The sequence below is a fragment of the Gopherus flavomarginatus genome, chromosome 9 (assembly GCF_025201925.1).
Source record: "Gopherus flavomarginatus isolate rGopFla2 chromosome 9, rGopFla2.mat.asm, whole genome shotgun sequence".
Classification (NCBI taxonomy): domain Eukaryota; kingdom Metazoa; phylum Chordata; order Testudines; family Testudinidae; genus Gopherus; species Gopherus flavomarginatus.
Window position 1 is genome coordinate 85392126 of NC_066625.1, and position 20931 is coordinate 85413056.

The 20931-nt window shown below is 46.0% G+C and overlaps 1 long non-coding RNA gene across 1 annotated transcript in view; it reads right to left on the reverse strand.

The window, feature by feature from the left end:
* Positions 1 to 555: 555 nt before the first annotated feature.
* The window catches only part of LOC127058088 (uncharacterized), a 30180-nt gene continuing 9804 nt past the window's right edge, over positions 556 to 20931 (reverse strand). Inside the window, exons 2-3 of the long non-coding RNA XR_007776284.1 lie at positions 8131 to 8407; positions 556 to 7686 (exon numbers count right to left, since the gene is read on the reverse strand). This is a non-coding gene — a long non-coding RNA (uncharacterized LOC127058088). The remainder of the gene's footprint in view (positions 7687 to 8130; positions 8408 to 20931) is intronic.

Genomic DNA, 20931 nt, shown 5'->3' on the forward strand with positions numbered 1-20931 from the left:
TTAATCTAGCTAGTGCAGGTACCAATAGCAGCAGAGCTGTGGCAGCACGGGCTTCCATGTGGGCTGTACAAGCCAGTCCAGGACCCTGGTATTTACTTGGGTGGATAGCGCATCGCTGAGTACCCAAGTTAGTTAGATCAAGGCTAACTCAGGTCTGTCTACCCATGCTGCAGTCACAGACACCGCTGACTGCAATGTGGACGCACTCCAAACTCTTTGTACTGTGCCATTAAAAGCACAACATCACTTCCCCTCTAAATAGGACACAGACAAGTCACTGTTATCATCAGGAGCAAGGGGGACCCACAACAGCTGGACCCAGCAGGATCCTCCTCTCCTAGAACAACTTCTTGGAATTTTAGGAGAGAACCACCATGAAGCTAATCTGGCCTTTGGCCACCCTCATTCTTAATGTAATCACCTTAACGAAACCCCCAGGGTAAATCTCTGGGCCACACTGTGCTCTCATTTACTCCAGTGTTAATCTGGAGTCACACCATTGACTTCAAAGACATTATTAGGAATTTACACTAAGGTAACTGAGAACTACATCTGGCCCTGTGTCACTATCATTATTTTACCTTAGACCATTTAATGAGGTTTGGGAAATTCTAGAATATAACAGTTTATTATTTAAATTACAATTTTTTGCCCAAACTTGAGAACTGCAAAGAATAAGTTGAAAGGTCTTGGATTTTAACAAAGGGGGGGTGGAGGGAAAGATGCATTTATTTGACTGCAGGAAAAACATGCATTTTGTGATGAACTCTGCCAGGCAAACACTCATATTCTTGGCTGAAAATTGGTGGCCAGATTCTGATCTCCAACACGTTGGAGTTACTCTGGATTTACATCAATGTAAATGAGATCAGAATCTGGCCAAAGTATTTTTTAATGCTCAATGTCCATTCTATGCATGCGAAGGAGTGAGCTGTAGCCCATGAAAGCTTAAGCTGAAATAAATTAGTTTCTAAGGTGCCACAAGTACTCCTGTTCTTTTTACGGATACAGACTAATACGGCTGCTGCTCTGAAACCATTCTTACCCCCAGTGCATACCCAAGACGCAATAATGAAATGAACATTTATCATGGCAACAACTTCATTTTAACTCCCTCTCTATGAATGTTTCAAAGCTGCAGACATACTGCACGATGCAAAAGGCTCAATGAAATCAGAGACTAAATGACCAGAGGGTAAACAGAAATCACTTCAAATATACCATCAAAAAAAAGGAAATACTAAAGGAGCAGAGTTCAAAGCCCTTGGAGAGTCCAGATTTAAAGATCCTGTAAGGCTGTGAAAAAGCCCTTATGAAATATTTGTCCGGTAAATATGTTTAAAATGTCATCAGAACAATAATATTTAATAGGAACATGTGCTACTAGGTTTAATATCTGTTGATCAGTTCAAAATATATTTAGTATGTTAGTTTTGTTGGTAGGCTAAAGCTTGACATTATGAAACAAAATGTGATTTATAAAAGAAAAAGATTTTTTTGAAAACTGATCCTTTCTTGAAAATATTTTTGACAACCCAGAAAGGAAAAATGTGAGAAAAACAATTATAATACAAAGAAAGCTGCAGCCATCTGCTGGTTTTTGTACAAATAATTCCATTCCCTCCTCCTTATTCAGGAAAGCATTCCTAGCTCAGGACAGCACTTAAGGCCACAACAGGTAAGCAACAATTTAAAATAAATGTAACATACCCACTTAGGTGCAAAGAATGATCCAATGGCAGGATTGGAACCAATAGACTCATAGACTTTAAGGTCAGAAGGGACCATTATGATCATCTAGTCTGACCTCCTGCATAACGCAGACTACAGAATCTCACCCATCCACTTCAATAACAAACCCCTAACCTATGTTTAGGGGGAAACTGTATACCATTAGAGTTGGAATCAGTATTCCAAAAGATACTGCAAAGTCAGGAAAATGCACATAAAATGGGGAAAAAATGTTTTTCTTCCAAAAATGTTTGTCCCCCTTTGCCCCTTATTTAAAAATAATTGTTTAAGACATCTGCAAAAGAAATGGAAGAGGAGGGATCGTGCTCTCTTGTTTTAAGGGTCTGTGTATGAGGAGGGGAGCAGAGCTAGGTGGAAAATGGCTTTCCCATCCTTGGAAAGCTTTAGAGATTTCAAAAAATGTTCCAGTCCTGAATCGGGAGGAAAAGTTGCAATTTCAAAATTTTAGACAATCATTGGAAAAAAAATGTTGGTCAGATCAGTTGAAACATTTTGTTTCAATTCAATGTTAACAGAACTTCTTGTTGGAAAAAAAATGTTGAAATGGGACATTTCAACAATTTTAAAACTTTTTTCCACCCCCAAAAAAAGTTTGTAAACAGAAAATTTGTTTCACAGTCACTCCTTTCCCACCACAAGTTCAGTTTCAACAAATCGGCATTTTTTGGTGAGAAAATATTTTATCGAAAAAAATCCTTGACTGGTTCTAAAAGAGCGGGATTCTTGCTGGTTTTTACATTACAGTTCAGGTCTTGTCTACCACACGCCAGATTTTACAAAAAAAGAATTGTAAGTCCTGCTCCTTAGTCCCTATTTAGGCACCTAAAGTAGCCTGATTTTGGGAAAGGAGTGTCCATGTGCTCAGTGAGCTGAAAATCAGGCTTCTTGTTTAGATGCCTTAGTCTGGAGTTAGGCTCCAGTCCTGCATGTGATAGTGCAGAAGCAGATAACTGTACCCACATTACGCCCTATTAATGTCAATAGCATTACACTGGTGTAGATGAGGAGAATTAGGTCCCATGACTCCAGCCACTGCACACCACTGCTCTGTCTCTTCCCCAGTGGATCGGTCAGTCTCTCCCTCACTAACCATTGCACCTGCAAGCAGCAGTTTTCACGGAGCGAAGGTGAAGACTTTTTCACTTAGATCGTACAGTCCAGACGTCAGCAGTGATGGGACCGTATGAAAGCATAAAGGAAGGAAAAGGCCTCCCCAAAAGAGGAATGTAAAAGAAGGCAAGGCCAAGTTGGGATAATAAATCATTTAAAATCCATACAAAGCTGCTTTGGTGTTTGGGTGTCGGTTTCTTTTCCCTGCGTGAGTCTCTAGCCGCAGTCTGGATTCCCTTCCCTACGTAGGGGAAAGTGAGACCGTGCAAATGTACCTTTGCTAGCTCAAGTTCAATAAGTTAAACAAATACCAGCTGGATTGTAAATACACAACCTTGCAATGGCTGCAGTTAGGCAAATACAAACAGATCCAAAAGGTAAAAGGTAACTTCTTGTTTTTTCATACAAATACGCAATGCTGTTCCTGGCTCTGGTGCCAATAAGACGTTTTGAAGCAAATGGGAAACTCTTGAAGGCCATTCTGGGCTGGATCCTGGTCTTGGTCACTCCAGTGTAAGTGGAATTGAACTTCACTCGAGTGCAGATTTCTGGTGGATAGAGCGCTCTCTTCACTGTGGCTGACGTCGGCTGCTCTTGTCTCCATTCATTCTTTGTTGCTCTCAGCACAGGCATGAGAACCAGGCTTGGGTTTACTCTTGCGTGCCTGCCTCCCAGGCAGAAGTGCTCTGTGCGGCAATGCTGCTGCAGTTGTGAGGATTAGGACACTGAATTCTACCTCTTAAGGCAAGATTCCAAAACACCTGGAGTCCATGCTCCCGGGTCAGAGGGGCCATCCCTGAGGAACAAAGGTCAAGCGCTCCTTTTGATGGAATGAATACATCAAGTGCAAGTAACTAAACCAACTGCATGGAGGCTTGAGGTTCCCCATTGTCTGGATCTACGGGCTCCGGTGTTGGGGGGGAAGCACCACCACAGCCTAGAGGCTCCAGTAGGGGTGGGCACCAACTAAGTCTAGTGTCCTAGCTTGATGGACAGTAAATTCACACAGGCCTCCTGGCCCAAGGTGGGGAGTCTGCCATCCCAAGGGTGGGGTCACAGGGGGTAGGGGGACACGGGCCCACCTGCCTCCACCCCAGGCCCTAACAGTGGTGGAGGGGTCCGCCGCTGAGTCAGCAGGGATCCAGCTGCAACAGGCTGACCTAGAGTCAGTTAGCAAGGTAGCCGGCCAGTCGTCAGCTGCCCCTGGACCACTTCCTACCTCCCCGGCGTTTGGTACCTCTATAATCTGCAGGTCCCCTGGCTGGATACACAGTGGTAGAGAGTCCCAGCAACTCCTCTTCTGGCCCAATCTCCTCCATGGGCAGGGTGCTGCAGAGCTCAGGTTCTGCTCCCGGGTGTCACAGCGGAGTGGAGGCGTCCATCTCCTTCGCTGGATCCTGTTCAACTGAGCTGCCAACCCCTCCCCTTATACTTCCTGTCCCACCCTAGTACTTGCGGCAAAGGGAGCAAGGCGGGTTCGGCTCCACTCACCAGGGGAAGGTAGTGGTCCCTCGTTCTCCAGTCCGGAGGGAGACCACTCTGCCTCACTACACTGTCTCACAAGGGACACTTGAGAAGTATATTTCAAGAATCTTAAAGAATCCGAAGCAAATTGTCAGGATCTGGCCCTACACACACAGTGAACAGGGAGATTCAGAGGGAAGTGAATTTACCGACGGAGAGCAGTGTACACAACTCCGAAAAATAAGCATTAATGCTCAAAAACTCTTGCAGAACCAAAGCCAATAATCTTTTGATTGGACCCACTGTTAGTTTATGAACAGAACACCAAGGCAATGAAAAAGGATGCTACTTTGATCCCATTTTGATTGCTTCCATTCTGTAGAGCTATAAACCCGGAAGAAAAGTCAATTCTATTTGTGCCTCTCCAACAACTTCTTGTATTCCAGCTTTTATTTACTTGTGTATTTTGTTAAATACTTACCATTCACACACAAAACTTGACTTTTTGCCCAGAATTAAATTTAGTAATAAAAAATATCTCACGTGCCCATGGCATTCATGGATCTCCAAGTGCTTTCCGCAGATTAGCAAATAACGCTATTCTCCATTTTACAGATGGGGAAATGGAGGCAGAGAGCAGTTAATGGCGACATTTTCAAACTGGGATGCTAAAGAAGGATCAGCAAGTTGGGAAAAGGTGGTAAAAGAACCAGTTTTACACTCTCATTATACATGTAATACCAGTTCATCTATGGCATGGCGAGTTGCATTATTATTATTCCTTATTCTTTGCATTATGATAGTTCCCAGAGGCTCAACTGAGATCAGAACCTTATTGTGCTGGGTACAGTACAAAAAAATATAATGTGAGGCTGTCCCAGCCCCAAAGATCTTACAAACTAAATAGACAAAAGGGTGGGATGGGAAACCCAGGTCCTCTGACTCCTTGTGGAGTGACCTATCTGCAGGATGATGCTATCTATTAAGCTGCTGCAATTTGTCAGAGGCTTTGTTTATTTTCAGCACCCCTATTTCCTGCTGCAGCAAGGATCAAGCAGAACTACGTTTGCAAACTCATAGGTTTGCTAAGGTTTACAGATGTCCTTCCAGAGGTGGTCAATATCAAGTTACAGTAGAGCCACTGTTAGGTCTATGCACTAAGTGACCTTAAAAGAATGAAAACAACATCCAGGAGTTGTGTCTGCCGACATTTGATTCTGACTCCTGACCCCAGTTATCCTTCCCAGAAAGTGACTTGATAACCACTTTGCCCAAATGAAAACAGACTCGGGATAAATATTTAGAGATGCTGCCAGGTTGTGCTTGGAGAGAGTGAGGTAGTTGTGGAGTGCGCCAATTTCAACCCAGCAATGTTCACAGCCTGAGGGGAGTTAAAATAAGCCCAGTGAGAAAGTCGATGCTGTCAATAGCACCGCTGAGGTCTTTAGAAACAATCAGTTTTGCACCTGCATCTATTGGTGGTCTTAATATTTAGGTATTTATTTATTAGGGTTTTGGGAGAGGGAGGGGGTTGGTGGAAATTTCTTGCTTAATCCAGACATTTTGCCCAATTCTGTCTTTTTTTAATTGCGCCCAGCAGCTGCCACATTCCGGTGAAGCTGACTGAGTGGCACAGTTAGATGTGACGGAAGGATGGTCATGTGGCTGTGGGACTGAACCAGACCTGAACCCAGGGATTCGATTCCCAGTTTGCTAGAGATCGATTGCGTAACCTGGGTCAAGTCACATAGGGTAAAATGTTCACAACTGACACTGATGGGACTAGGCTCCTGAGCGCTTAGGTCACCTTTGGAAACGGCACTTCAGGCTTCTAAGTCACCGAGGTGCATCTAGACGGCAGTGTCTGGGCATAATTGCAGCTTGAGCAGACATACTCAGGCTAGTTTGAATCTAGCCAGCTCGAGGCCTAGCACAGTGGAGTTCCAGGAATCCGCGGGCACCAAAGTACATGCTGTCGCAGCTTCACTGCGCTGAGCTGGCAGCACAGACATACCCTTAGGCTCTTTGAAAGTGCCACAGACTCAAAATTTCATTCATGACCATTGAGTGCAGGTGCCTCAGATTTTGGTCACCCAACTTAAGACACCTCGGGGCTGATTTCTCCAGGAGGTTGATTGCCTGCAGCTCCCATCGGCTCCCATTGGTGCCGTGGGCCCTCAGCATCCCTGAAAAGGAGGCCAAAGGTATCTCCAGAGAGGTACTCAAAAACTGGGGCACCAGCACTCAATGGCCACTCTTGAAAACTTCAGCCTTAATGGTGCCGTGCCTCAGTTTCCTAGCTGGGGATAATGGTCCAGATCCACAAAAGGTATTTAGGCACCCAAGTCTCGGTTTTAGGTTCCACTGGGCCACACAAACCTCCTGATGGGCTGCCAGCTAATCTTGTAGACACCTAAACTCACTCTGTGCCTCAAATTTCAGGGTAAAAGTTGCCTATGTTTCCATCTCTGGCATGGGCACTGCTGCCTCCCCCTAAGCAACCCAGGCACCTATCTCCTGCCAAAGGCCTGGTGTGATGCACATACCAGGGGAAGATAGGCATTTGCCTACCTGTCCTGCCTGCCGGGCCTGATCCTGCAGGAATGCTCAGAGGCCATCTACCCGCTCAGGTCCCATTCAAAGAGGAGGGTTAGTGCATTCACCTAGGATGGGAGTGGCACCAGTTCAACTCCCATCTCTGCCTGCTGAGGAGAAGTGATTTGAATAGGAGCCTCCAGATCTCTAACCACTGAGCCATCTGAAGAGGGGGCTATTCCATTGTGGATAAATACGTAAATATCCGCTGGAGCACTGGACCCTGGGCCTTCCACCAGCCCAACCCACTGGACTAGAGAGTCATTCTCTTTCTTTCTGGCCCAATGACTCTAAATAGTTAATCCATCAAGGACCAGCTTCAGTGGGAGAGACCGAGGGACCCCACATCAGAATATCGCACAGCCCAGTGCTCAAAGCATACTCTTGGCGGGTGGGAGATCCCTGTTCACATCCTTGCTCTCTGCTGCCTGAGGAAGGAGTTGAACCTGGTTCTCTGACATCCCAGGCAGTGCTCTAATCACCAAGCGCAAAGTTTTAAGGTGGGCACCATCACTTCCCACCCCCTGCCTTACTCCTTCTCTTATGAAACGTGGATCCGGGCCAATGATACTTTCCTACCTTGGCAGGGGTATTGCACGCTCAATCGATTACTGCTCACCTAGGACGGTGATGGGGACCATACACATACTTAGACTGGAGACTTCTGTTCATACAGCATATTTGGGGAGCTGGTAGGATTTTCTAAATGCTGCATTCCTCCTCTCTGAAAATCAGATTCAATTTTGATCATCAGAAATGGGTAATCTATATAGCAAGCAAAACAAAAAACAAGACAAAACCAAACGATAATCAAAACAAGATCCTGGTAAAGACACTAGTAATAAGAACAATAATAAAAAAAACCCACTATGGAATCAAACCTGTAAAAATATCCAAAAGGTAGATTTGCAAGTTCTGAAACAATTTTCAAGGCTTTAAAGCTCAACTGTAAAAGGTCACCCCAGGGACTGCACTGTCCAACATAGACACTTTGAGCGGGGGGGAGGGGGGAAGAGAGGCAGGTAGAGGGGATGGGGGTAAATGAGATTTAAAAAACCAAAATCTATCTAGTCTTGAGTTACAATCAGGAAACAACCAAACTGAGAGGTTCATTGGTCCTGAATAGCATTTGGCTCTCATGTAACTTTAAAATTACTCTATTAATAGTAAAACACGGGCTGTTCGGGATTTTAAAAACATTAAACCAACCAGAGAGCGAAGCGCTCTAGGAACACAGGGTGCTAGCTGCCGTTCTAGCCAGTGCAATGATCCAGGTCGTCTGCTATCTTGTGGCCAATGGCGGCTGCTCCAGAGGAGGGTGAAATTCTCTGGGATCCAGCTGGGAACCAGCTTGTGCCCTGCAGCGTGAGGATGGAAGAGCCTTGTGGTTTTATCCGCAATGATCACATGGCAGATGCTGTTCTTATTCCCATTGCAGGGCTGATCCTTTCATTTTAGTCCAAGTGTTTCTCTTCTCTTGCATCTGCTGAGACAGCGAGTTGTACAGGTCAGCACTCCTGTGCATACACAAAATGCACTCTCCCAGACTACTACGGCCTTCACCTCTACTGGCCAAACTTGGGCACTGTCAGACTGCCCACACCCAGCAGGAAATACAAGGCACACATGTTCTGGCCTCCACCCCAAAGGGGAGTTCTGGAGCAGAGCTTAGGGCTCCAAGGGGGTGTGTTGCAATGACTCAATATGCTGCAGACAGAGGAGACAATTGCGATATGAACACACACGCCCCAGAATGCTGGCGCTTCAGCTCCAAAACGCACCGCATGCCACCTGAGCTAATGGAGAACCCCTCTAGACAAGAGTGTAGAAAAAACTTCTCTCCCCTCAGTAGAAAACAGTAGGCCGGCGGTTTTCAGCCTGTGGTCCATGGACCTCTGGGGGTCCATAGACTATGTCTAAGATTTCCAAAGGAGGCCGTGCCTCCATTTGAAATTTGTTAGGGGTCTGCAAATGAAAAAAGGTCGAAAATCACTGCAGCAGGCAATGTCGCTCCCCCACCCCGCACCAAGCCCATTGCAGCAATAGCACCTATGCACGCAGCTTATTGTACTGGGTGTTATCGTCACTCCAAAATTCTATTGCTTTAACTATCCCAGTATATTTAGTGTAATAGACCCTCGAGGGTGGATGCAGCTGTACAAGGGGAGCTTATTCCCACACACAAAGGGGCATAAATTATACCAGAATAAGGAACATTTAGACCAGGGTCAAAGTTAGAATCAGGCCTCACAATTTGTCAGACCACTCTGTTTATTAGCGCAGCGCTCCGCCAATAACATTCAGAATATGGGAGTGGCCATGCAAGGCCCAAACAGTCTTATTTATACAGATAAAAGAGCGGGAATTAGACAAAGGGACAAAGAAAGCGAAACAGTAAAATTCACCTGGGGCACAGCATGCATATCCTATTCCCTTACTAACTGTTATCGATCTAAGGCTAATATTTCACCAATTGCCCTTAAACGGTGCAACTGTTCTATGTTAATGTCTGTATTCCTGACACCTGGATTGCAACATTCCAACAATTTTGCTTAAAGATACAGACAACATTTCTTTAATCCTTTCTATTCTTACAATATAATTCATTCTACTTTCACAATCTCTCCTTTTGGTCAGGCGTATGCCATGACTAACGATTACTGGGTTCCACAAATTAACCGTTCCTTATCTCTTTGTTCATCAGCGATATTCAAAATCATCATATTAGCACTCTGTTTTGGGGCAGTCATCTGAGTGACACAATTCTGGATACAACAGGAAATTAACAAAGCATACAAAAATCACTAAGACTCCAAACAGGATAGTTAGGGCTCCCTGAAACAACCAGTTTCCTATGCCAGAGAAATTGAACAGGTTACTTAGCCACTTCCATAAAGAACTCGGCTCTTCATGAGGAAGATATGTGATTTGTTCTAAGTGGCTAGTGCGATCTATTACCTCATTGGTATTGTCAGGTATAAACAGACAACATTCTTTCCCAATGAGAGCACAAGTCCCTCCTTTGGCCATCAGCACTATGTCTAATGCTTGACGGTTTTGGAGGGCCACCTGTCGGATCACCCCTGTTTCTTTGGCCAGGGTTTTTAAACTTTCTCCGACTTCATTTGCCATTATTTCAACCACTGCTTGTAACCTTAGGAGTCTTTTTGCGTGGTGTATTACTCCCCCAAGTGGGATAAAGGAAGTGCCAATGGCCTCTTCCCAAGTTAAGGGGCTTATGTTATGTATATACCATTGGGCATCTAGTAAGTCCCTTCTTTTTTGCCTGAAATTACGGAGGCGTTCTCATGGGAGGGACTCTAGTACTCAGAATTGTGGGAAAAGTTGGGCGGGATAACAGATACCTGACCAGTTAGCTGGTAATACAGTATAAGCTTTGGTTCCACAAACCCAATGATGGCTTATTAAGGCCGGGCAGGGTCGAGTGCGTCCATTTGTTACATAGGTATCTGCAAATGAGGAGTAATATCCTCCAAAGGGCACAGGGTAATCCTCCTTACGAGGAGTGGTAGTGTTTGTATAGCATTGGAAGATTGTATTATTTTTACTAAGATTACTGTAGGGGGAACATGAGATTGATTTTTCTGTTTGATCCCAGGTTGAGAAAAAATTCATACCCCCATACCCAGCCCGCCACTCCTTAGTTTTGTTTGAATAATCCCATACACCATTTGCCACAATATGCTGAAGGCAACGGCTTTTTCCCAGATCCAGCCCTGTCCCATTACACACCCAACACCAATGACCTTTTCCCCCCACCACACTTATCCATTTAGATACATTTATTCTCACTGCTTCCCAAGTGTCATTGCTGTTCCATGTTTTGTTAAATGGACGAGGTCCTCCAGTGAGGTCTGGGGAATTCAGTGGGATAGCCAGGACAGGAACACCAGCTTGAGAGTGGGCTGGGATGTGGCTGCAGACTCAGCTTTTAGAAATATTAAGGGTCTGAGCTATCCACACTTGCTGCTGGATAAAAGAATTGCCATTGTGGGCTCCCCAGATCTTAAGATACCAGCAGCTGAGGAACAGGCGCCACCAGAGGTGCATGTTGGAGGCATGGCCCTTCTGGTTCTGACAACCTCAACTGAGGGAACTGCAGTCGCGGTTTTATGTCCACCAGGCAGCAGGCGCTAGGCTCACTACTGCTGCTTCTTGGGCCTTGCTTTAGGACGTCGTCTGCTTCTGGCAACCCTTACGAGAGCGTAGATTGTAAGGTATTGCAGGCTGTTCCTCTACGTCTTCTTCTGGAGTCAAAACTGACTCTGCGCAGTCCTGAGGTGTTGAATGATTTGCCGGGGAGGGCGTCTTCTTACACTGTGAAACATGTATCCACGCTGCGATGCCAGATAGCTTAACAGCTGTCTGGGTAGTAAGCAGTACCTGATGAGGACCCTTCCACCGAGGTTCCAAGGCGTGTTTTCGATGGTGATGCCGTACGTAGACCCAGTCACCTGGCTCAAGGTTGTGGCAGGCGTCAGAGGTGGGTTCCGTTGGCCAGGCGGCTCGAACCTGTGAATGGAAGTGACTTACAGCTTGCATTAATCCCTTGCAATATTGAAGGAGCGTACTGTCAGTCAAGTTCAAGTCTGGGACTGGAGTAATGGTAGCCACAGTTCACATAGGACGTCCCATAACATTTCAAAAGGACTCAGTTTATGCCTTTGGGATGGAGTGGATCGCATTTCCATAAGGGCTAGTGGTAAAGCTGCTGGCCAGCTTAACCCTGTGGAGTCACAAATCTTAGCAATTTTATTCTTAAGTACACCATTTCGCCTTTCCACAGCACCTGCACTTTGTGGGTGGTAGGGACAGTGCAGCAGGTGTGTGACATGTAATATATGATCCAGGTGTTGGACAATTTGTCCGGTAAAGTGTGTACCCCGGTCACTGGACAGAGTGGCAGAAATTCCCTTGGCAGGCATAATATGGTTTAACAAACATTTAGCAATGGACAGTGAGTCAGCCTTGCGACAAGGAAAGGCTTCAATCCAACCAGAAAATAAACATACCATAACCAAAATAAATTCAAATCGTTGACACCTAGGCATTTGTACAAAATCAAGTTGCCAATGCAAGAAGGGTGCTTGGGGCAAGCCCCGGAATCCCTGAGCCACTTTTACAGGTTTACCAATATTGTGGCTTTGGCAAGTGGTGCATGTGGCACAGTGGCGGGCTGCAAAAGAGCTGAAATGGGGAGCCCACCATCCCGCCTTAGTTAGAGCAGAGACCATCCCCTCCTTTCTGATATGCGAAACACCGTGTAGCAGGGCGGCCAGCGATGGGTAGAATGAAAAGGGGGCTACAAAGGCACCAGTGGGAGAACACCAAAGGGAATCAGGATGTAGAGAGCTACCCTGGGCAACCCAGGAGTCTTTTTCGGTTTCTGAGGCAGAGTCCTGGAGCAGGGTGAGGTCAGTGAGGGACGGCAGTGGTATAGAAACAGAGAGAGAACCTAGAAATGCAGGTTCTATGGCAGCAGCATGTTTAGCAGAGGCATCAGCAAATGTGTTACCCTTAGCAACATCAGTGTCTGTCATCGAGTGGCCAGGGCACTTAACAATAGCCAGGGCAGAGGGAAGTAAAACTGCATACAGGAGAGCAGCGATACAGGGGCCGTTCTTAATAGGGGTACCGGCAGATGTAAGGAAACCCCGAGCTTGCCAGAGGGTACCAAAGTCATGTACAACCCCAAAAGCATAGTGGGAGTCAGTGTAAATGGTGGCGGAGCGTCCCTCCGCCAAAAAGCAGGCACGGGCGAGGGCAACTAATTCAGCAACTTGTGCTGAGGTTACAGAAGGTAAAGGCGCAGCTTCTAGGGTTTCAGAGAGTGACACTACAGCGTATCCTGCAAGGAGATGACCTTGGTTGTCTCGAAAACAGGAACCATCAGTAAACAAAACAAGGTCAGAGTTAGGGAAAGGGACATCAGAAAGGTCAGAGCACGGGACGGTGATAGCAGAGACAGTGGCAAGGCAGTCGTGAGGATCACCGTCATTAGCCAAAGGAAGGAGAGTGGCAGGATTTAACTGAGAACAGCGCTTTATAGTGATATATGAGGTCGACAGCAGTAGAAGTTCATACCTGGTAAGGTGAGCGGAGGAGATGTGGCTTGTATTGTGTTATAACATCAGAGTTTCTACAGAGTGAGGGACCATGAGAGTAAGGGGGGAGCGAAGGACAAGGGATTCAGACATTTCGACTAAGCATGCTGCGGCAGCCACAGCATGCAGGCAGGGGGGGCAGGCCTTGGGCTACAGGGTCCAAAGTGGCAGAGAAATAAGCTGCTGGGCGGTTCTTGCCTCCGTGCACCTGAGTGAGAACTCCAAGTGCACATCCAGATTGTTCATGGCAGAAAAGGGTAAAAGGCTTAGAATAGTCTGGCAGCCCTAAAGCGGGGGCAGAAGCCAAACCTTGTTTGAGGGAAACAAAGGCAGAGTCTGCTTCAGGTGGCCATGGCACGGGATTAGGCACAGAGAGTCGAGTGAGTTCCTGTAGAGGTTTTGCAAGGGAGGCATATTGGGGAATCCATTGCCTGCAAAATCCAGCCATGCCCCAAAATTTTCGGATCTGGCGTGGAGTGCAAGGTCGGGGAAAGCTAAGGATAGCCTGGACGCGGGTGGGAGAAAGCGTACAGGAACCCAGGGAGAGGAGAAAACCAAGGTATGTGACAGAGGTTTGACAGAGCTGTAGTTTAGAGCGAGAAGCCTTGTGACCTTTGTTTGCTAGGGCAGAAAGGAGCACTAAAGAATCAGTTTCTGAGGCAGATAACGAGGGGGAACAGAGGAGCAGATCATCTACATATTGGACTAGAGTGGACCCAGATGGGAAAACAAGGGTCAGCTAGATCTCGGGCTAATGCCTGGGAGAAATAAGATGGACTTTCCGTATACCCCTGAGGGAGCGTGGTCCATGTATATTGCTGTCCCCTGTAGGAAAAGGCAAAGAGGTACTGGGAGTCAGGGTGAACCGGAACAGAAAAGAAAGTAGAACACAAATCAACAACAGTAAAATGAGTTGCAGCTGGTGGGATAGAAGCCAGGATGGTTGCTGGGTTTGGGACAACAGGAAAAGCGGGTATGACAATACGATTAATGGCTCGAAGGTCCTGAACAAATCACCATGATTTGCCATCAGCTTTTCGAATGGGGAGGATAGGAGTGTTACAGGGACTGGAACAGGGAACAATAATACTTTGCTCCTGCAGGGCAGTTATGTCCGGAGCAATGCCAGCCTCTGCCTCAGGGTGTAAAGGGTACTGGGATAGGCGAGGCAGGGGTTTGGAAGAATCAACAGTAATGTAGACAGGATCAGTATTTAAGCGGCCCACCTCAGAGGGATGGGTTGGCCACAGAGAGGATGGGACCTGCGAAATTAGGTGCTCAAGGGACGGAACCAGTGGGCAACAAGGGACCGGAGTAGAAAGGGATGTTTCAGACAGCAGGAAGGCTACAGAATCACTCAGGGAAGACTGGGGAATTCGTAAATAGACCCCATCCGGGGAACAGTATATGGTGCAGCCAAGCTTACATAACAGATCCCAACCCAAAAGGTTTACCGGAGTGGAATCAGAGAGAAGGAAGGCATGATCCGCAGAAAGGGGAACAACCTGGACCGGTAGAGTTTTTGAAAGGGGATAAGGAGTTGGGACTCCTGTAATGCCCACAGCAGACATGGTTTTTCCGGAGCGGGGAACCTCAGGCAGGTCGGTAGTACGAACTGCAGAGAGCGAAGCTCCCGTATCAACAAGGAACGGGCGAGAAAGATCATTGATAGTTAACACACACTCACCCATGGGAGTGAGAGGTAGTAAATGGGCTAAAATTTCCTGAGGTTTCCTGGTGTTCCGTCGTTGTGGGGCAAAGTAAGGCTGGGGGCTGACTGGCTGTGCTGGCAGGGGGTTTAACTGGTTGTTCACAGAGTTACCAGGCCGGCTTGGACACTCATTCTTCTAATGTCCCTGCTGTTTACAGTAATTACAAACATCCCCATAACCTGAAAATCCAGTTCCCTGTCCCCTCCCTCGACCACGTCCCCGTCCCTGGAATTTTCCTCGTCCCTGGTACTGTTTGCCCTGCCCTGAATAATGCTGTATTTGCAAGGCCATTAACTGCTGAGCTGATTGTTCTTCCTTTCCTTTTAAAGTACGTTGGCAGTGCTCTGCCACTGTTTGCAATTTGTCCACGGTTTCGGTCTCCCATCCAACACTTATTCATTTTAGCAGATTGCCAATAGCAGGCAGGAGGCCATTAACAAATGCACTAGCCAGGGTGCCCTGTCCATTTGTATCTGGTTGCTGTGTACCAGAATGTTGCAGAAAAATGTCAGTTAGCCGGCTGCGATAGTCGCCCGGGTTTTCTCCTTGTCGTTGCTTACAGCCATTCATGGCCATCCAGTTGGTTTTAGGAGTCCATACCCGAGGGATGGCTTCAAATAGATTTTTAGCTCGTTCCTTACACTTTTTTCGGTATTCAGCATTAGGATATTAGGACCAGTGTCTGGCAAAGTAGAGTGGCGGTCAGCAGTGAGCCAATCTGCTGCTGTGAGCCATTTTTCATGCTCACTAGGGGCTGTTACAAGTAGCTTGCACAGCTGCAGGAGGTCTGCCTCAGAGGGTTCATAGGTATCACACACTAACATAAATTCCTCTGCAAATTTGGTAGGATGTTCTCGGGGATTTGGAAAGCCTTTTACAATTGAAAGGAGCTCAGTGCGAGTCCAGGGTTTATAGCTCCAAGTGGGACCCCTGTCCTGGCCCCTAGTATGCAGGATTCGGAGGGGAGCCTGGATATTTTTAAGGCCCAAGCGTGAGCTTTTACGAGGCAGAGTGAGTCCAGAGGAATGGGCCTCGGCAGTACCAGATGATCCGGATGGGTCTGAACTGGAGATCTCTGGGAATCGTTCCTGATCTGGGAGATCTGGTAACAGTTGTTCCTGAGCTGGGGGTGTGGGTGGCCGTCTATTGATTTGATGCAAGGCTGCCAGGCCAATTAATGCGTCTTCTTCATCCTCGTCCCCGGAATCTAGCAAAGGGTTTTCTTCGTCTTTTCCCACCCGGAGACAGGAGTATGAAGGGGGGTCTGCTTGGAGAACAGGGTAAAGGGGAGCGCTCGGTCTAGTGGTGGGAGAGGAGGTTTCCAATAAAGCTTTTAACTTATCATTTGAATCTTTGAGAGAGGCAAGTTTCGATTCTGTCCATCTACAATTTGCCTCTTTCCACCACTGCATGAAACAATCGACCTCTCCTTTTGCCAATTTAGTTTTAGATTGGCCGAGTTTGTCTTTTAAGACATTTACTCGATCCTTGTCCCAAGATCCTAACAGTGGCCAGTGAGTTTTGGGATCTCCCTGAGTTAGCCTAGACCATTTTTCCAGAAACTTACAGGAGTCCAGACCCTTCCTAAAATATATAAAATGAGCGGGAGTTCCTTTAGGGAACTGCCCCGGCTTAGACGTCTGGTTACCCATACAGGAGGACTTCACACACCAATCACACAAGAAGGAAATTAGGGTTCGTCAGAGCGATGCCCAGTGCAACACACAAAAGGAGCCCACAGGCTACTGCCTCAATCGCCCTTGCTTTCACACTAAGGGTTTTACCCAAGGTGCAGTGCGGCTGCGATTGTGCAGATTTCACTCACTCAGACCGCAGGGAGAGGAACCCCTTGGTCGGCCGATCCCCGGACGGAGACAGCACCCAGACTCAAACGCTCCACAGGGAGGACGGATAGACACAGAGACAGGACAGACCTCAGTCCGGACAAAACACAGAAATAATTACCTGACTAGATTCCTGATGTCAGATCCAGGGATCCCTACCAGAACACAGTGGGAACCAACAGGTTTGATGGCGTAGACTTCACTGTGGTCGTGTGCCTTTCCGTTCTAGTGGAGGACCGCTTGGGCCAAGTGCCCAGGTGCCGGCTGCCACGGTTGTCCTACAAAAATGGTCAGGAATCACACAGACCCAGTGAAGACGGTTGCAATCTCGGTGGACCCTCCGAATTGTCAAAGTTAGAATCAGGACTCACAATTTGTCAGACCACTCTGTTTATTAGCGCAGCGCTCGCCAATAACATTCAGAATATGTGAGTGGCCATGCAAGGCCCAAACAGTCTTATTTATACAGATAAAAGAGCGGGAATTAGACAAAGGGACAAAGAAAGCAAAACAGTAAAATTCGCCTGGGGCACAGCATGCATATCCTATTTCCTTACTAACTGTTATCGATCTAAGGCTAATACTTCACCAATTGCCCTTAAACGGTGCAATTGTTCTATGTTAATGTCTGTATTCCTGACACCTGAATTGCAACATTCCAACAATTTTGCTTAAAGGTACAGAAAACATTTCTTTAATCCTTTTTATTCTTACAATATAATTCATTCTACTTTCATACCAGTATAGCTGTGTCCATACTAGGGGTTGTAGCGGTACAACTCCATTGGTAAAAATCACCTCTCACAGAGGTTGTTATACTGATACAAAATTCATATGTAGACCAAGCCAAAACGGGAGTAATATACACACCCAGGCAGAATACACCATGTGATTAAGCATATTTCATACTACAGATCCATAGCAGGAAATGCATCACATTGCAACCATACACTAACAGAGAGTGTGAAACAAAACCTAGGGCGGTGGTTCTCAACCTTTTGTACTAGTGACCCCTTTCAAATAGTAAGTCATTGAGTGTGACCCCACCCCCACCCCTTATAAATTAAAATAAATTAAAAACATTTTTAAAGATATATTTAACGCTATTATAAATGCTGGATGCAAAGCGGGATTTGGGGTAGAGGCTGACAGCTTGTGACCCCCCATGTAATAACCTCCTGAGGGGTCCCGACCTCCAGTTTGAGAACCCCTGACCTAGGGTAAGATGTAATCCCACCCACTGGGACAGCAGTCTCATAACAAGTGAATTATATATGTGTAGATTAAAAACTTGATAACCCTTTCCCAGCCCTGGCAAGCAAAGACATTTCAGATGTCTGAAGAATGCATGCATACAATTCCCTTTGACTCCGGGAGCCATTAGTTATGCCTGCCTTAAGGTTTAAAACAGACCCTCCTTGCCTGATGTAGAAACGTTAATGGATGCTGTTTTAGCACTGATCTTCCATATTGTATCATAGTTACTGTGACCAGAATACAGGGGTGAAAGTGAGATGGTACGGGCTGGTATGGCTGTACTGGTAAGAAGTGGCCACCGGTACCGGCCTGTGCACAGCCATTGTTAAAGTGACCAGACTGGCAGGGCCGCCGATGGTAGGGGTAAAAGGGGCAGCTGACCCAGGGCCCAGCAATTTAAAATGGCCCAGGGCTCCTGGCTGCTGCCACCATTACCACAGCAGCAGCTGGAGGCCCGGGCCATTTTAAATGGCCACTGGAGCCTTGGGTGGTGTGGGCCAGGCAGCGCAGATGGGCTGGCTGGGCAGGCTGATCCCCCAGTTCCTGCCCTTCCACCTGAGTCCCCGCCCTTCCAGGGACCTAAAGCCGGGCCCCATACCAATAAGTCATCTGTGCTATTTTCACCCCTGCCAGAATTCCAGGGCAGCCAGTTGAGGTTACTCAATTAGGGAAAACTGCAAAGAATGGGGCAGACAATCCGCAAAGCTGGTGGATATTCCAATACTTAGATTTACCAAGCCAGTACAAAATAGCTTCTTTATTACCTCACTGGTTACTCAGAAGTCAACAGCACAGTTCCCTTAAAGTAACCAGCCTCAGGCCTCCACCTAGGCACCCAAGTGAGATATGATGAGGATTAATGAAAATCTTATTCATCATACAAATAAGGTTCTACCAATCCAAAGGATCAGACACATTACCTGCCAAGTTAATGAATATTCCAGATCTTACCCAAATACATGCTTACAACCAATTCTTATTAACTAACCTAACATTTATTTAAAAAGAAAAGAGAGAGTATAGGTTAAAAGATCAATATACATACAGATTTAAGCACAATCTTGAGCTTCAGATTCATAGCAGAGATGGAGAGCTTTGTAGTTGCAAAGAGTTCTTTTAGAATTTAGTCCATAGATTATAGTCCAACATCCAATATCATATTCATGTGTTCCAGTTTAGGACTGGGATCTCAAATCTTGCAATCCAAACTCCCCTGATGAAGCTTAAGCAGATCTAAGATAAAAAGGATTGGGACCCAAACATCTTTATACAATTTCAGGCCTTCTTTGACAGGTTGGAGTCCCTTGGCAAACGATGGACACTCATTTCCTAAGCATCACCCACTAATTATTCACACAGATTAACATAAAACAACTGCCTGTTTTTCCATCATTCGCAGATGATTTGCTATATACTTCAAAGAGAGATGAACACAGTGATAGCCTATGTTTATAGTTCATTTAAATGTTAAGATGTTCTTTTGATCTCCGAAGTAACAGAATACCACACAGACAGGGGCTATTTGATTACATTGTTGATTTCTACCAATATACATGTAAATACACAAAACCACAAATATTATCTCCTCATATGTTTTGAAGGGTTGAATTTGAGCCATTTATCCTGTAGGATTCTTAACCCTTTCTGGTCATTCATTATAGTTACTGTAACCGACATAACACCAGGGCCAGCTTTAGGCCAATTCCCCCGATTCTCCAGAATCGGGCCCCTCACCTAAGAGGGCTCCATGCCTTAGGCGCCTTTTTAATTTTTTTTACATACCCGGCGGCGGTCTGGGTCTTCAGCAGCACTTCGGCGGCAGGGGGTCTGGAGCGAGTGAAGGACCCCCTGCTGCCGAAGTGCCACCAAAGACCCTGACCGCTGCCGGGTATTTGAATCAGGCCCTGCAGGTCCTAAAGCCGGCCCTGCATAACACAATGCATTAAGGACAGCTGTTGAACCTTATCACTGAACTTGTGTGCTTTGGGAGATTATTTTTGCTTTTTGTTTGAACACTTTTCTTTTTGTGGCTTGATAAGCTGACATCTCAAAGGGCATTGTTGGAACTTGCAAGGAAAGAGAATACCAGCTTCCTCTCTCTCGTCAATTGCTGCAATTCTACTTTGTGGTTATTTTCATTTCTGCATTGGCCAGGCACTTGTGTAAAGAAGAATGCTGTATTGTCAGAATGCCTCTCTTCAGCTAGAGCCAGACAAGTTCAAGGCAACATGAACATACACGGGAGACGAGATGGGGGAGGGATGCAAAGATCAAAACATTAATGATTTCAAAATAAAATGCTGACAGCCAATTGAAAATGCAACAACACATCCTTGCTGTGACTGTCGCTCATGCAACTTAAAAACTGGCATTGCAGTAAAGAGTTGCACAGACTTCCTACAAAGGGTATGGAGGGCATCCTTGGAAACTGCTCCCTGCATAATGCATTTGCTGTTTCCAGAAAAATAAAGTTTGCTGCAGCCCACCTGTCTCCAAAAGCAACTATTTATGGATGTAAAACACTCCTTGTTTAGGGTAGCTTCAGGAGAACAAATGTTGCTGTTAGAATCTGCACTAACAGCAAAGCAATTGGCAAGCTTTCTGGGATCTGAGGTTTGTGTATTTGCTTGAACTTCTTTAATTGCTGTAAAAAGCCTTGGAAAAAAAGTACTGTATCTATAACTTTCAGCTATAAAAGCCCATTTAAGAGCCAGGGAGAGAACTAGTATAAGATATTCTCTACACAAACCTCAGTCTTACATCAGGAGTTTCCAGTTAGATGCAGAACCATATAAAAATTTAACTTTCTTTTTTTTTTTTTTTTTTGGTAGCTGGCTATTAAAACCCACTTTTGAATCCCCTGTTTTAGGAGAGTCTTGGTTTTGGCAGGGAGCTGCAGTGCATGTGTGAGTGTATATAAGGGTGCTCTGGGACAGAGTTCTAGAGAGGGATTTTTCTATTTTTCCTCCTAAGCTAATTATGGTTTTGACCCACTTGCGGTAAGAAATATCCTAATTAAATCCCAGAGTGCAACATCTTCAGTATTCACCATGAAATCATTCAGCAAACAGA